Below are 17,734 nucleotides of genomic sequence, written 5' to 3' on the forward strand. Positions count from 1 at the left end.
TCGGTTTGTGCAGATGTGGTTCCCTTTTTGGTCGGCGCCATCTTGAACAGTTGCTCATTTCCATTCCGCCATCACATTCTGCATACAAAGCAGATTTCCAGATAGGTAATCCTTGTAAGGTTTTTTTTTTTTTTTTTTAGAAGACGGGTTATTAGAGGATTGAGAGCTGTGAATCTGTGTGTGTGTGTGTGTGTGTGTGTGTGTGTGTGTGTGTGTGTGTGTGTGTGTGTGTGTGCACAGAGGGAAATTATGTACATTTTTAAGTTGGTGACAATGAACTATGTCACAAGGCAGGAGACATAGTAACTGTCTCCTTTCACTCTTCACCTAACAACATCCCACCCCCCTTAAAAATAAGTGCACACCAGGTACCCAGACACACACACACACACAATCCCCACCTACTCCCCTTCTCCCTTTTCCACCACCACCACCACCCAGAATTCTTTGAAATGCCTGAGGCTAAAAAAGCTGGTTACTCTCCCCAAGCTCACAGTTTCAGATTATTCCTGAATGCCAGAGCTGGTCTTCCCCCATCAGCTCCCCCCCCCCCCCCCCCACACACACACACACACACAATCTAGCCCAGTCTTAAACCCGACTGTACCTGTCACCTGTCAGACGCACCCCACCTTCAAGTGGCCGGTGATTTTCCATTGGTTTTAGGTGTCTTTCATATCATGGCTCATTAAAGCGCAGCAAAGTAGGCAGCATATTTACATAGGCTACTGGGGAGGTTTTAATTTGCGTCGGTACAGAGCATGACCGGAACTGAAGAGTGCAGCGCCAAAATGACTTTTTCAGATGATGCTCCCTTTCTCCTCCAACTCCCCCCCTCCCCCCCCCCCCCTCGCTTCTTCATCCACTCCCTGTTGAAAACATGTAGCTGGGCGTAATTGCTTGAACAGGGCACAAAGACAGAGACAGAGCTGTCACCAAAGGGACTGAGGTTTCTCCCAAGCGACAGACCGGGAGGCCAATCAAAGCCGGCAATGAGCAGTCTGTGGTTATGATCAGTCTACTGAATATATACCATTAGTGTCTTCAGTCCCAACTCTTTTAGGCCACTGTGTAACTTCCGAATGTTTATTCACTTTGGCTGCGACGCTGATGAGTCAGTCCAAAATCAGACTGTCCTGCCATCTGTAGCTCCACTTTCATCCATAATTGCTGTTTTTACATTTATTTGGACAATTTAAGTATTTATTTATTTATTTTTTAATTTAATCGTCGCTGCTGAGCATGAGGTGAGTTTTAAATGTATTCAAAGCTTTGAAGTTCATCTGCATCATATTTGTCTTTTCTTTTGGGTTACTTTCAAATTGAGGCACTGTACGTGGTCTCAGTGTACAGCAACAAAAAAGGGGTTTGGGTTTTGTTTTTTTGGAAGGCAGGAGGGAGGTAGGTTTCTAAATTATTAACATGACAAAATAGTGAAGCTGCCAACTACTGCAAGTCTATCTCACACCGCGTACAGCGGAGGAATAATGTAATTTCCTCAAACAAGATTTTTAACAGAGATTCCCCCCGAAAAACAGCAAACCCCAAATCCCAGTTTGCAGCGGAGACACCGCTATCACTTGTAGATACCATTATCGGTCTCCAGTTAAAGATTCTATTCAAAAAGGCAGTGAAGCATAGAGGCTAATATTGTCATTAGATACTCAGTGTCACTCCCAACACACACGGAGCTCTGGGACATTCAGCAGTTGCAGAGTTCTGCTCCTCAAACATTTGCTCTCCTCCTACGTCTCTCCAAGGACTCAGTGCTTCAAACTGGCTCCCGCGGATGCACTCCAAATAGCAGGCTGTTCATCATGTATTGTCATAGAAGTTACTACACACACACACACACACACACACACCACAACCACTATTACTACCACAACCACCCCCCTATTCTCTTCCCCACATCCACTGATGTGCCTGCTGGCCCTACATCCCATCGCAGCACTCCGATATCAATCAGCAGCAACGAGGCTGGCTCCGTCCTCCTCATCATCCCAACACTGTGCCGCCCCTGCCCAGACGCCACACCCTGGCAAAGATGGCTGGGATGCCATGCAGGATGGACAAGGCAGCAGGATGGACACACAGACAGGCAGGCAGACACTCAGCCATGTGATTTCAGTGTAATTTTGGAAAGCATATTGTCTAATTTTGCCATCTGTCCGTGAGGGAGCAATGGCAGCGTGGAGCTCATTTTCCGTCTGCTTGCTTTATTGCAGCTATACAGAATAAGTTTTTGGAGCAGGATGCGGGGCCTGGGTGTGCAGCCCACTGGAGCCGAGAGGCGTGTCGATACAGGCACCAGGTTCCCACCACTCCATCATAGGCTCCTGCGTGTCTGACATGGAGAGACACATGCAAATTATCGCAGAGCGAAATCTCGGGTGCCTCTTTAATTAGAAGTGTCACAACAAAGCAAAACTTGTGCGTCTTCATCGGCGTCAAGTTTCTAAAGGCGAGTTGGGAAAAAAATGTTTCACAATCCTCTGACAGATTTGACTCGTCTCTCACACCACCAGGCCATTATGAATTTGGTTCCAGTTTGAATGGTCATATAGACACGCGCACGCACACACACTCACACACATGCATGCATCAATGTCACACATTGTGGATCACGTCTGGTTCAGCTGCTCCTTGGCTCTGACATTAATACAGAGCAGATTGGTGGAGATCTGCAGCCCTTGTTGTTTGATCTTTCCTCCTCTTGCCACATTTCCTGGCACTGCCCCCCTGCCACACCGCGTGGCGCAGGCAGGACTGGCATGGCCTCAACGTGCCTGCCAGGTTTGTTCTCTGTCTTCTTCCCTTTCCAACTTATTCCCTCATGCCCGCTCCATGGATTCAGTTCTGCAAATTACAAGAGCTCCCTACCCCCAGTGACAGCCCAGATTCAAGAGACCAGTTTGTCTTCTTCAGAAAGAAGTGATGCTACCTCGGCCTGCGATGTGTCGTTTGTTTTGCTTTTTAAGAGGATAATTGTCTTCTGCGAGCGGGCTGTTGTCCTTATTCTCTTTTTTTCAAGTTTACCAAAAAATATTCTCTTGTGAACATCTCTTTTTGCTACTAATTCCACTCAGTATCAGAACTATTAAGCTGTAAGGCTGTGACTTCACATTAGATAGAGACCAAACTTCACCTGAGAACAAAAGACTTTCCTTAGCCAACAGTAGCAGCAAATTTCACTTGAACAAACACTGTATTTTCTTATCTGCACGCCGTCGCCTCCCATTTTCTATTTACTCAGAACTGCCATTTGGCCCATAATGCCTTGAGTCTCAATAGAGCAATTGTTTAAAATGTCACAATCAACTGTTTGAATTAAAAGCAAATACATCTCCGAGGTAAAAGCAGCATCAGTGTTCTCTGTATAATGTGAAGTGTTTGTATGAAAATCATGTCTTTGAGCAACACACAATGTGTCCTTTCTCTGCCATTCCTCCGCGGGTTGTGATCCGGATGGGGCGGGAATTTAGCAGAAGCTAATTTGGTAATAACATTGCCCCATGATGTCGGCACCCAATTTGCATGGCCTATCTGCCATTTTACAACAATCTGCCTACCCTTTTATGGATCAACACAAGATCTCCGTCTTATCTTCACCCCCTTTTTTTCCACATTAACCACTTCATTTGTGGCTAACGGCAGGCACGTGATTGTTATCATTCTAATTTATTCCAAGTTTTAAGATGAAGGGCTCGATAAGGTGTGAGAGACAATACGTTGAGGAAACCCAGTGCGATGCCTCATTAAATGAGGCATAATACAGTGTATAAATATATATATATATATGTTCTTTGTGCTGCTGGGGTCAAAAGCAGAACACACACCGACTGAGACTGGAGGAAGAAAAATTGAGATAGCAATTCGGAAAAGAATGAGCACAGAAAGAGGGGTGAACTATGGCTTCAGTTGAAGAAAATCAGCTTTTAAAGGAGACAGAAGATCATCGGAGCTTTGAAATGGAAGCTCAGTGCATTCCTGGAGATGAGGGATAGCTGAGGCGTAAGAGAGAAAGACTCCTTTACACTATGTTTACATGAAATTAGGGGGGGGGGGGTGAAGAAAAAACAAATTGTTGTGTTCATCCGACAAAAAAAAAAAAAAAAACACAAATACATGTGAACTTACACAAGTATCACAGCATGTATACGTTCTTTAGTAAGACTAAAGCTGGCCTGGGCTCTCTGCACATGCACCACAGTAGCAATGTGTAATTAGAATGTTTTGTTGGTTAAGTTCTGGCTTCTAGAGTTTGCATTTTGTCGACTGACTGTCCACCCCAAATACCCTCTTATCACCTGGCATTAGTGTGCAAACTGTTGTTCTGAGTAGCCTGCAGGGATACATTTAAAATTCAGAAACGACATTCCCATGTGTTGTATTAACAGGTGCATCATTATTTTTTTTACTTTGAATCGATCTCTTTGCATCAGGGGCGTTGTATTTAAAAGTCTATTTTTTTTTTTTTTTTTTTTTTTTTAAATAGAGGCACTCCGAAGATTTGCTCTGCGTCTACAGACGAATGAAATGCGGCTCTCAGGAGTGTACATTGTGTCTCCTAATGTGAGACACGCAGGATTAGTCTGTCTCTCAGGCCTCGTGGGCAACATATGGAGCCCTCCGAGTTACTGCTCAACTTCCCAACGGCTGTTGTGAAAAGTGCTGCACTAACTGCGGCCCTAAGAGAGCTAATTAGAAACCCTTGTGCGTAAACCTTGCTTGGAAGTTGCTGTGGGCTGCACCAGCCTCAACCGAGGCAGGATCTGTGCTGCCTGCAAGATAATAAACAACATTTGCATATAATGTCAACGTCTGGCATCCTTCAGCGATGGCCTAGCCACTCTCATGGCAGCCTTTTGAATCACATCGATCAAGAAAGTTTGAGGCTTAATGTGAGTCTTTTGTATGTGTGAGAGAGAGGTTTGCATTCATTCAAGCATTTTTTCCCCCTCTATTAGAATTCTGAATGCCTAAATCCTTACTAATTATCATTCCCACCCTCCGGTGGTTTAAACTTGTGATTCGCAACAGATAAAACGTCCCACATAAGGCTTTTGCACAATGCATATTTAGCTACAGAGTAATTAAGCTGTATTAGATTTTATTCATACCTGCCAGAGTGTAATACTGCACTGTTACACAGTAACGCTTTCAATTAATGAAAACGTCTAAACCAGCATACATCTGGGATCACTATGCAGGGAGTAGCTTGACTGTATTTGTCATGCGCTGTAAGCCAACACAATTCCACAGCCCTAACATAGTAATTTCTACATAGCAGCTCTTACAATAGTATAAATGGAGTTACCTTGACAGAATGCGCTAGTGGGTCTAGTTTGAAATGGAGGAGCTGAGGCAGTGTGGGGGGGGGGGGGGGGAGTAAGGGTGCAGAGGCTTTTACTGAACTGTAAATCATGCTTCACTTTTAAGAGGTGGGAAAATAAATAATGTCTGAAAGTGCAATGATTTCAGTGATTTAAGGGAGCATTTGAGAAGCGTATTACTTGAGGTGACAGCTTGTGGCAGATAGGTAGGTTGTGTTAAGAGGGAAGGATAAGAGGCTATGACATTATGTCTGCAGGGTTAAGGTGTCAGAGTCAAAGCGCAAACCACTATTACTGGATCAATACTTCTCAGTTTTGCACTTATCTCTGGCCTGATGGTTAGCAGCAGCTTTTCTGGATATACACAGTGCACTAAATGCCACTACTGAGAGGGAGACTATGTACCTGCTCCTTTTAATACATCTGAAAAAAGAGCATTGTAACAACAAATGTTAAATATTTTAGCCTCATTTCTCTCCCTGTCTCCTTTTGTCGAGGAAAAGGCTCAGTTCATCACTGGTTTTAAATTGGTTTCGGCTCTGGAAAGCTCACAAGAAAGCACTATACATTTAAATTTCAGTTTATTAGGAGTGATGATTAGGTTACCATTATTGGCTGGGAGGGGTATTGCAGGACTGTAATAGACTGCATTAGGTTAGCTCAGCCTTCCTAATTATTCAGATTTATTGGATCCATAAAAAATATTTAATAAACGTATGCATTTAGTCCTTATGTTAAGAAACGACTGAATGCATGTCCTCAGGAAAGTGAAGTCCATCCTTCACTGCTTTAAGGATAAAAAGTAAAAAAAGTAATTTCTGCTCTTGCTCAGGAAAAACAGTCACAGTCAGAAACAAGAAAAAGTGTGTACTTTCAAGTCTTTCATTAAACTTTTGAAGCTTCTGAGTTAATCCTTGCTGTACACAGAACAAAAACTCAGCATTCAACAATTTAAAAAGCTGAGAGAATAAGAGAGAAGGAGAGAGAGAGAAAGAGAGAGGGAGAGATGGGGAGGGGGGGGGGGCTGGTCTGATCGCTACATATTCATATTCCTATGCAGGCGTTATCACTTAAAAGGCTTTCTAATTACAACAACAAGACAAAAACTCCTTGGATTCCTTCCAGACCTGCTAAATGATAAAATAAGCTTGCACTCTCTCTCCTTCTTAATCTCTGCAAAGCACCTTGGAGCCTCATCTCCCAAATACAGGCGAATGAATGTGAAAATGCCATTTAGAGATGCAGGTGTGACATTTGATAAGAAACTTCTGGATTAAATATGTTCTGCTAATGAGGAACCCAGCTACCCCATCAGGGCAAACTATTGGTGGGATTGTGTGCGCGCTGATAACATTCCGCACGCAAACATCCAAATTCATTATTAATAAACAGCCGCAGTCTCTCTATCACAGAGAAAGTCTGGATCCTTCAGTGGAGAGACAGGGATGTTGCGTCTCATTAGGAGAGGCTAAGGAAAAGGAAGGGGGAGGTACGGGCCGTGTATGTGGCAGGGTATGAGTATCAACTGTTTTCATATTTAGCTTGTTTTGGGCTTTTTGTGGCGGGGGCGGGGAAGGGGGTAGGAGAGGCAATTTCAAAGGGTATGTTAATGGTGCATTGACTGTTGGAACAAAAGAGTTGAAAGTTCCGGGGGATCTGGCAGTGAGTGTAATTCTCTGGCTATAGCTAATACTAGAAAGAGGGGATAGCAGCACTAAGCCATTGGTGCAGTAGGCTGGGAAGTCCCTGGCCCCAACTTGACATTTATAACGATTTGGAGAAGATTAAAGCCGTATTACTGCTGTAGTCCATAACGTGGCTCTGTAATGAGGTGTGAGTGCATTACGGTCCTGTGAAACTTAGCCGCTGTTTCAAACCTTTAAAGGAAAGACACAGCGAGGGAGAGACAGACAGACAGACAGACAGAGAGGGAATACAGATACTTGACTGCATTGTGGTCATCTCCACTGAAAGACTCTGGGAGCTGGAGTGAGAGAAGAGTCCAGACGGCTGCCAGTGAAAGCTGAGGCTGCCACTGCTGTGAAGACTTGTCAGTCTAAACCAGCTTAGTTCACCCAGCCAGCAAAGTGTCTCAGACTGACAGACAGCACTTTGTTATTCGGACCAGTAACTAGAGGTCCACGCCTGCCGCCTGGAAATATTTTACATTCAAATAGAAATTAGAAATGGAAAGTGTTATTTCGGGCTCAGGATATGGCAGTTTGCACTTTGTTAAAGGTGAATACAAACTCAAAAAAAAAAGCTTCAGGAATTCTGCCAGCACTCGGTGTTGACAATTATTATTTTGGCCTGGTGGCTTTTTTTTTTTTTTTTTTTTTTTTAACAGTACACATTAAAAAGGACAGTGGTGCCAGCCGTGGAAATGAATATTCTAAAAGGTGTTTAAAAATGCATGCTTTATCTGCAAAAATAAAAACACAGGTAATTCTGCGTGTGCAAATGAAGGTTGCAGGTGTCGGCCGTCCATTTAAGCGCTCTTTATGATGTTAATTAGTTGTTAGCGTAATTTCCCAGCCTCCGCCATCAGCCGTGAGAAGTTCAGAGACCTGCTGTTAACGTGAGTCAATGCCATGGCACCATTTCAAGAGCTCCCAAACAGGACGGCCAGTGATAACGAACAGGTGATGGGGCCTGATGCCTATGGCAGCAGGATATTGCAAAGACAATTGAATTTGTTGGGAGAAATGAATCTTCTGGACAGCATATCAAATGTTAAAACAACACACATTGCATGCAATTTGCTTATGCAGGAGAGTGATAAAGTGTGCTTATTTAAAAGATAAACAAAGGGGGGATCTCGTGCAGTAAATTGTGCATGTGTGTTTATTCCCTATGAGTAACGCCAGAGGTTTATAGTCCCAGACACAGGCAGCCGTACTTTATGGCTCCTCTGTTTGGGTGATAGCAGTATTTATGATAGTGGAATTTATGTCGTACTGTATTCACACTGTCTGTGTGCTATAGCGGTGGTCTGTATTTAAATGTCGTTAAGTAGATTTGGTGTCTGAGCCTTTGAATGCTGTCAGTTTTAGCGAGAGGTCAGATTCATTTGTCACCTCCACACTTGTCGCGGGGGAATCTGGCCTCGCAAGGTTAAACTCGACACTCCCAAGTTTCTCTCGCGGAATGAAAGCCGTTCGAAATAGAGAGGAGTTTCATCTCGTCGGCCACTGCCACGGCTAATCTTAACCCCTCGCAATAACATTTCCACTTTGCTTCCTCCGACTCTAGACATATTTTCTCTCCCTTGCTGCTTGTGTCCTGTTCAAGATTTAAACAGCAAACATAAAATGCAGAAGATAACCTGTGAGAATAGAAAAAAAAAAAAAACAGCTTTGGAGGGACTTGACTCTGAACATTATTTTAAAGACCAGATCTGAGAGCTCTGGCGCAGGAGTCGGGAGCGATTATCTGCTGTGATCCCTCTCCGATGCACCAAAGTCATTCATCTGCCGATCCTCTGCCACCCCGCACACACACGCAGCCTTATGCAAAGACAGACCCCTAATCATGTCGACACCGTGTGTCAGTGCCGTGGATGAGCACAGCCTAGAGATGAGAACAGCTCTGTAAACATGGCCAGGCAGCAGGGAGCTTCCCTCTCCTCCCAGGCTGCTGGGAATAAGCAAACGGGAAGATTTAGGGATTTTGCCGGGGCCCAACTTTGTAGTATCGGCTCAGGGTCTTTTTCGACGTTTTCCGGGTTGCTGCCTACGGGATATTGTTCTTAGCGTATGAAGTGCCGCCTGCCCCTTATAAGCCGTGTGTCTTTTGTCAATAGTATTACAATTTTAGAGCTGTATCCTCTTTTTATTTCCTCTCTGTACTGCCTTGGATTTAACCCTTTGGTATCTGCTTTGGTCCACATATTGTCTATAATATTCTGTGATTGACCTTTGCTGTTGACCTCTAACATTCAGATAAAGCAGCAGAATCTTTATGAGGAACTCTCATTATACTGCTGTAGCCATTTTTCCTTTGACCTCCGTATTCATGGAAGGCAACTTTTTTTTTTTTTCTTCTCCGGCACTGTTGATTATGAACTATCATGACAGACTAGTAAATCTAGTGTACATCATCTGTGTGCATTCCATAAACAGGCTAATACAATTGGCTGTATCAAAAGGGATGTATATTAACAACAGTCAACTGTGCACTCTCCCCTGTCAGGATTCTATTATAGAGCATGCTCCCGCCCCTTGTTTTGATACAGCAGTAATTTAAAGACCGATCTTAATTGACTTATTTTTTCCGCATGTCTGTCGGAGCTTGTGCATGCACCGCAATAAGAGTCGTGTTTCTTTATTGGGCCACACACAATGTACTGAGTTCAATTTTACCATTCATAATGAATGCAGCCTCGCCATTCAAATGCAGCCATAAGCACACAGCAGATAAGAATTTAATTAAATGTAGATTAAAACCAAACAGGAAAACACACTGGCTGATAATTTTTTATCACATCCCCTGGTCATATTTTTTTTTTTTTCCCCTCATACTTTCGACTTGTTCTTCCTTGGGCTACATCTTTTCCGCTTGCCAAAAGTGGCACAACACCTCACACATCTCACCGTGGTGCCGTGAGATTGTTTAAAAAAAAAAAAAAATACAGCGAACGAGGGGCGGTCACACGATTAATCAGAATCCTCCAGTCTGGGGAGGTGGAGGCTGGCAGGGGATTGAGGGAGGGGGTGGACAGGGTGCACAGGGGTGCAAGGATGAAATTAGTTGCTTCATCCCAAATTTGCATCATATTCCAAAGGACAATCCCAGCACTGTAGGCAAGGGGAAACATATCTCGCTCTCTGCAGGAACAATTAAATATTTTTCTACAATGCTGAATAAATGTCACCTTCAGTATCAAATTGTCCATACTTGCTAAACATGATGTTACAGCGAGTGCCTTGAAAGCATGCCCGAGCAAATAGGAACCAGTATTTTGGATGTGGACCACAGCCTCGGCTAACGCACTGTAACACACATCATTCAGGGAGTTGTTCACCTCAGCCTCTAATAGTGCTTTGAACTCCACAGGGGTTACGAGTGAGCAGGAGACAACTGGAGTCTGCTGTGGGATTTCCCGTTATACGAACTACATACACAGATGCTAAAAAAAAAATACATATATTTTCTTTAAAAAAAAATGTATACTACTGGAAATTTCCCTTTGTTGTGTATTTTAATTATTCTGAAACAGTGACACAGAGACCTTCTCAAGATATCAGAATGCAGCCCTGGTGTTAATGTGTTTTTCTTTTCTTTTTTTTCCTGAAGAAATACATTAATTTCCCACCATCTGGTGTACTTATCATGTAGCATGTTTCACTTGCATACAGCTTTTTATAACACTTTCAGACAGCTGTTGGCTTAGACATTTATTGAATGACTTGAAAGATGAATTTTGCTCTTTAAAAGGCAGGATCTTTTTATTATTTCTTTTTTAATCAGTTGATGGTTGTACCTTCTGGACACGCACAGATTCTCAGTGATGTACTCAGCCTGGAAAAATTTGACAATTGTAAGACTGTAAATCAGAATTTGGAGAGATTTCTCTTTTTTTTACTGTAACATCACAAATGCTGCTGCTGCTGCATTAGCAGAAAGGTTAGAAGCTTGGTCTTGGAAAAAAAAATGGCAGTGGACAAAGTGCCATCCACGCCACCTCCACAGTGACCGACACCGGCGTGCCACTGCCTGCCTGGCTGTTTCTGTGCCCGCCTGCCCACCGCACGAGTGCTGCATCTCAGTTCCACTCTATTACCCTCACGCAGGCGACTGGCCTTTTCTGTGGGGAAAAGAGCAATTTCCTGTCGCAGTCTGTTTGATCAAGTGCTAAACCCTTGTGATCAATAGAGAGACAGATGTCGGCTCCAGATGGCCGCGTGGTGATACCTGGGGCAGAGCGGGGGCTTGCCAGGACGACAGAATGGCAATGAGCAAGGGCAGCGGCTGTGCTCCCGATGCACCAGCCACCGAGACACAATGTGACAAACGCAATTAGGCCTTTTAGCTGCAGATTATTTATTTCTCGTTCAAACCGACAGAAAATTTAATTAGCACATACTTTAAGCAATATGTAGAATTACAGGGGTGCAGAGACAGAGGGCATGCTGGAATGTTGCACCGGTGACTCCTGTGTGTCACAGTGTGTGTATAAGTGTGTGTGTGCATTGTGCATTACTGTGCCGCGAATACTAAATGAGTACAGTCATAAATTATACACTGAAACACTTTGCAAATGAGAAAAATGTAGGTTTTAGGACACAAATCAATAACTATTCATGAGGGGGAAAACTCACAACTTCATAAATTACTTCCCTCCTGACCAGATCAATAATGTTGAATTCCAAAATGGATGACAGGTGCATCTCTCTGGCTTTCTGTCCTTGTGGAGAAAGCAAAAATACTGCCAGCACCAGAAGGCCAAAATAGACCTTTCCAAAGAGGAGAGACAGAGGAGGAGAGAGACTCCCATATTTTAAACGGCAAGCATTTGCATTAGGGTTGGCATCCACCATACACCCCCACAAACACACACACACACACACACTTTAACACACACACAGACTGGCCAACAAGCCCATGTGGTGTAGGGCTTGAGCCATGTTGGAGAAACCACTGAGGCGCGTGACCATGGCGCATTGCTCTCCTAGGAAAACTGAGCTCCCCGTAGTTGGCCCTCCGCCGTTCACCTGCTCCCACCGAGGCATGATGGGTAGGGAGACATGGGCCATGGGGGCACAGCTGGAGGAGAGGGAGGGGTAGGGTCTACCACAGTGCTCAACGCAGTGGTACTGTCATGAAGGGTCTTCTGGCCCCATTAGCAGGGCTTGGTCAAAATGGGCCCCCAACCAGCCTGCTGCCGCAGCGGGGGCCGCAGTAAACAAATGTCGACTGGCCACAACCAGGACACGGGCGGCACAACTCGCAGAGAAGGAGAGGTAATAGAGTGCTCAATGGGACAAACCTGTCCAATAAAGAATAAAGCAGAGCCGAGCAGAGAGGAGCCAGTCAGAGATTCCCTTTAATAGTCTACTCCACTTTCCTGTGCACAGGGAGGAGCTGACTCTGTGTGGCAGCTAATGAGGGAAAACAGCTTTGTACTGTTGGAATTTGTAGCTGGTATTGTCTCAGAGTGACAGCACAGAACCCGTGTGTGTGTGTGTGTGTTACCTACAGTGTAGGAATTATAATGAGAAACTGAGTCACACAGTGTTTTTTGGAGAAACATTGAAAAATAAAAATTAAATATATAAAAATGCCACATTATTTTTATTTATTTTTTAGGAATTTTTAAAAAGTCCAAATAAAACTGTTCATATTAACTGTGTTCATTATTTCACTTTTGTTTCAGCAGCGTGTGCTGTAAACACATTTGAAATTGAAAATCCAAATGCTTAAGCTCCATTGCTGCACTCTAACAGAGCAGAAAACGCTGCTAATTCACATTTCTATTTTTTCCCCACCCTCAAAAACCATTACAACACTATTAGCAGGCAAACAGCCCCCTGCCAGTATCTGGTAGTTCTCCCTGACAATTCAGAGACTAAGCACAGAAACACTCCTCTAATTTAAAAGTGAAACATTTAATTTTTTTTTTGTACTCTGTGTAACATTTGCTGAATCACATCAGTGCTTGTTGTTTTTTTTCCTTCAAACATTTCATCAATGTGTGATGAAGGACATTGTTCTGTGTGTGCTGCTGCTTTCATGTCTTTGTTGCCTGTGAATGTATACTGTGGAGAGAGCAGCATGTATGACGTTCCCCTGGGAGGACTTTTTTAATTTGTGGTATCTGACCCATGTGCCATTTCCTCAAGGCCATCGGTGAGCTCTGGCTACGTCGGAACTCGCTCTATCTGCAGAAACATTTGACGCTAAAATTAGCGTGGACACTGTAGTTCAAATGGAGACAGATCTGGAAGGGGAGGGGGGTTGGGGTTGGGGTTGCGGTGTCAGGCGAGACAAGGCAAGTGTGAGCTGTGCAAACACATATTTACTGAATATTATTTATTTTCCCTCTAAAATTCACTTTGCCTGGGACGATTCAGAAATGTTTGACACAAAATACATTTTAAAAGAAGTGCCAAAGCCATTCTAGCTTTGCTTGATTTCTGTCATTACAGCAAAGTAGCAAAAAGGAAGCAAAAATATAATTAAAACATTAAAAAGAAAGAATTTCCTTTTTCCTCTTACACAACATAATTTGCCCCCGGAAGTCAGAAGGAGGTCAGATGACGAGTGCCTTTTGATCCAAACATATTTCTCATCAGAGTAAGATCTTTAGCGCCTACCTGCCAGGATGTATTGGCGTCTATGCTCCTCTGCCACGTCTGAGACGTCTCTGCATCATCGCAGCAAAACACAACCACCGGCTGCAGCTTGAGCATGAGAAGAGTGCCTCCTAGTGACCAAGAGAAAGCATGGGAGAGAGAGGAGGCAGAGAGTGAAAGAGAGACACAGAGGGAGAGAGTCAATCCTTGTCACAGCCTTGGTGAAATAATAGTAGAGTCAGCTTATTCTAGTTTAGTGTACCGTCAATAATAGTAAGCTTGTTTGACCCTGTGAGTGATGTTCCTGCTCGTGTCGAACTCAGCGTTTTCCTTTCTTTCTGCTTGCTTGCTCGCTCCGGTCTGGGATTGTGATGGGGGGGGGGGGGGGGGGGGCCTCGACAACCATGAGTCATACTAATGTGTTCAACTCTGATGATCCAGAAACAAACTAAATATTTACCAGTATTCATGAGGAAGATTTGTTTAGTGTTTGCTGCAGAAGGCGTCTGCTGTCGGGTGAAGATACAGATATTATTCATCCATGATTTGCGATTAATATTTTCCGCAAGAGGTTGACAGGGAAGTTGTGTTTTTTTGTGTGTGTCTTACTGTCATTCACTCCGCCTATGATAACGCTTTGTCAAAAAGCAAATAAATAAATAAAGAGAGGAAGGAAGGAAGGAAGGAAGCGGTGGTTAACAGCGTGCAGCTACTTGATATTCGTAGGTGTGAGGAGCGTGTTCCCGTTTGACCAGGAGGAGTTGAAGCTGATTGGAAGACAAGAAGAGAAGAGGTCTTTAATTACATCCCTCTCTTGTGGCTTCAGGCACCACTAGCTTGACTTCACAATTAAGACCAGCAGTTAGCGCACAGCCAATCGACAGAGACGACAACATTAGGGGCCCAAGGAAGAAAGAAGTTTCCGCATTAACGTCCCATTCCTCAAAGTGCACCGTGATGCTTTATAATACGCGGCCCCGTGATGCGTTCAGATATTGCCAATGGGCCAATGTGAGTTTTCACAGAAGCCCCATTTCAACCCCTCCCATAATACATGGCTATGGTGCAGTGGGACTGTACTTCAGCGCTGTAATGGCCTCTGCAACGGTAATGTGTTTGGACAGATGGGAGAGGCAAGTGCTGATGTGCTTAACTACGCATTTTACAGCTAAACTATTAAAGAGTTGTGCTGTTTACACACCAACATTTGAATACCTGTCTTCAGGCCAGTTTAATTATCCCAGCCCTTCTGTTATTTCTGCAGCTTTGTTGTCTCTCAGCTTTTGCATGAGGCATGAGAGATTTGTTTGCAGCTTCATTAAGATATGGCGGCGGTGGTAGTGGTTTGCAGGGAGCAGGGGGGGGAAAAAAATTATAAATTCCTGTTCAAGTATCTCATACTCTATTCTCCCAGCCTCCGCCATAAATACACAGATACTGTACATACCCATTTTCTTATTAAGTCATTTAAAGCGAGAAAATAAAATAATAATAATATAAAAAAAAAAACCTGTGATGCCTGGCCTTTGAAATCTCTTGGGGCTTTAGGCAAAAGGGTACACGCGCCCGAGTCACCGCATTTCATCCTGAGACGTTTGATTCGTTTATAACTTCTTATACTGTGTGTGTGTGGGGGGGTTGTGTTTGCATTTTAATTTTATTTCATGAATTCCTTCATATGTTCATCTTCAACTGCATGTTCAAATAAACCATTAATCAAAAGGAAGAGAGGGAAGAGGGCATTTAGCCAGCAGAGCCATAGTCTCAGGGCCTCAATGAGCTGGAGGATATGGTATTGAGAGACTGTAGGAAGCAGTGGTTTTTAATTATCTGGACTACGTACAGGATGCCATTTTTGATTGTTTTAATGAGGCAGCTGGCCTATTGTCTCTCCTTAATTCCTCTATTGTTTTTAGAATATGTCATAGTTCTTTATTCTTTTATCAGGTGCTCTGCAGGAGGATTTAGACAATAGCCTTCATTCCAACTGCATTGGCCACTGCACAAAGGCAGCTCACTGCAGACAGTTAGCAGGCAAACAAGTGCAAATCACAAGCTCCACTTTTCCCTGCCATTTCCCCCAGTTTCTCCACTTTCACTTTTGCTCTTGCTCATGACCCCCTGAACCACCGCTGCCTCGTTCACACGGATCATCACCTGTTCCTCAGTGACTTCATTCACCTGTCGGGAAAAGGCTGTCGAAAGGGAAACAGCCATGATAAATATTTTTGAAGGATCACCTTCATGGAACATTGTTTTTGTCTGTAGTCCACCTGATGCCCCATGCTTTGCTTTTTTGCGTTTTTAATGGGCATGAAAATGATACTACACACTATTTTGTATGCACGCCTCAGTGCACAGATGTACTGTAGGTAAACATATGTGCATTTGCTTCGGTTTCTATGCAAATATTACATTTGCAGTGTAAATCACGCTTGTTTATGGCAGTTGTTGATTCTCTGTTGACTTTTAAAATGTGAACTACTGATCAAAACTCAAAATTGAAGCTGAGACATGTTACAGATCAGAGTGGGACTTTTTTGTTGTTGTTGTTGAATACAGATGACAATTTAAGTGTAGTTTCAACCATAATCCTGCAGCCAGAGCACATGCTACCCAGTCTTGGTTGAGTGACTGTAACAAGGAGAGTGCTGCCTCAGTGTTTCGTGTGGCTCAGTAAAACTGGGACATGCAGTCCTTAAACTCACTTCCAGCATTCTCACACACACCAGATGGATCTGTAGCATTCTTGGCTGAAGGGCTGCAATCCGAGTTCATATTCTGCTGTCAAAAAAAAAACGCAGTAAAACATTTTCATCAGACTCCACATAATCTGCTTCCTTTCAATTGCAGACACATCTTTGATTTTGGATTGATCCGAAAAGAACACCGATTGTTATCCGTGTGTCAGAGCGCACACTTCTTAATTCTCTTTGTAAGTCAAGTGCATGTGAACTAAGGGATTCATACAGGGGGAGAGAAACTTTTGTGGCAATGGCTGCGATATATTCCCTGCCATTGTCAGTGGCAGTTTGTATCTACCTTGATGGTAACTTGGGCAGACAGAGGAGGGGAGTTTTGTTATTTTAATTAGGAGATAAAAATTCAAAGGGCCTCTCCAGGCAGTGTGGGGTATGACAGAATCAAAACGATGAAGTGGAGCGGTCTGAAGTGTGCGTCTCGTCACAGCAGATTGGCCGACAGATAGGAGCTGCTCTTTAAAGTGGTGCTAACATGCACACTCGAGCAGGCGCATGTATACACTCACACACACGCAGGCACAGATATATATATATATATATATATATATATATATATAAATTCATGGGAAGCAAGTGTGCACACAAGTGAGACTTTAAAAGATAGTATATTCTAATGCCATTTTTCTCCTTCGACACATTAATTTTGTACTGGTCTTATTTTAAGTGCGTCAAGATAGGAAGGGTCAGAAAGGTTTTAATCAAACATGTGATGTGAAATCTGAAATATTCTTGTTTTAATTTGAAATAATCTGGCATCTCATTCTTTACAGTGCTGCGGTAGTGTAAAGACAAGGTGTCACTCTATTTCCAATAAATCCACAACAACAAAAAAAAGGAACTGTTTTCATACAGAGTCCCACTTGAGCATCTTCACTGTGTCTACAGGGTCGTTTTAAAATAGGTGATTCATGGGTTTTGTGTAAACATGAATAATCGGTGTTCCACATGTGAAGGAGAGGGGCTTTCTAGCTTCGCCCCGCAGTTTTTCCTCACCTCTGCTGAGGACTCTCTTTATTCCGCATCAGCCAGAGCTCAAATCACATGTCCCTCTCAGCCTGACACTGTCAGTATGTTTGCACATCTTTGAAAGCTAACAGTGTGCTTTAATTAATTGTCTGGCTTTCCTCAGAAACAATGTCCTAATTCTGCCATTTAGCGGGAGTGTATCATAGTTTGTTGTTATCTCCCCAGCCAGATTTCTGTAAATAGTCATATTAAAAACTTTAATCTCTTCAATGGAAAATGAAGTGCAGCTGAAAAGCCCGTCATGTGCCGAGATAAATATTATCTAAGCTAAAACCTTCACTCTCTCCCTCCACCCCCCTGCCTTCCTCCTCATCTG

The 17,734-nt window shown here is 43.5% G+C and overlaps 1 protein-coding gene across 2 annotated transcripts in view; it reads left to right on the plus strand.

Moving 5' to 3' along the window:
• Positions 1 to 17,734, plus strand: part of zfpm2a (zinc finger protein, FOG family member 2a) — a gene marked incomplete at its 3' end in the record, with an annotated part of 114,024 nt that overhangs the window by 91,557 nt on the left and 4,733 nt on the right. The gene's annotated exons all lie outside the window — the stretch shown is intronic.

Source organism: Microchirus variegatus, assembly GCF_963457635.1.
Source record: "Microchirus variegatus genome assembly, chromosome: 1".
NCBI classification, from domain to species: domain Eukaryota; kingdom Metazoa; phylum Chordata; class Actinopteri; order Pleuronectiformes; family Soleidae; genus Microchirus; species Microchirus variegatus.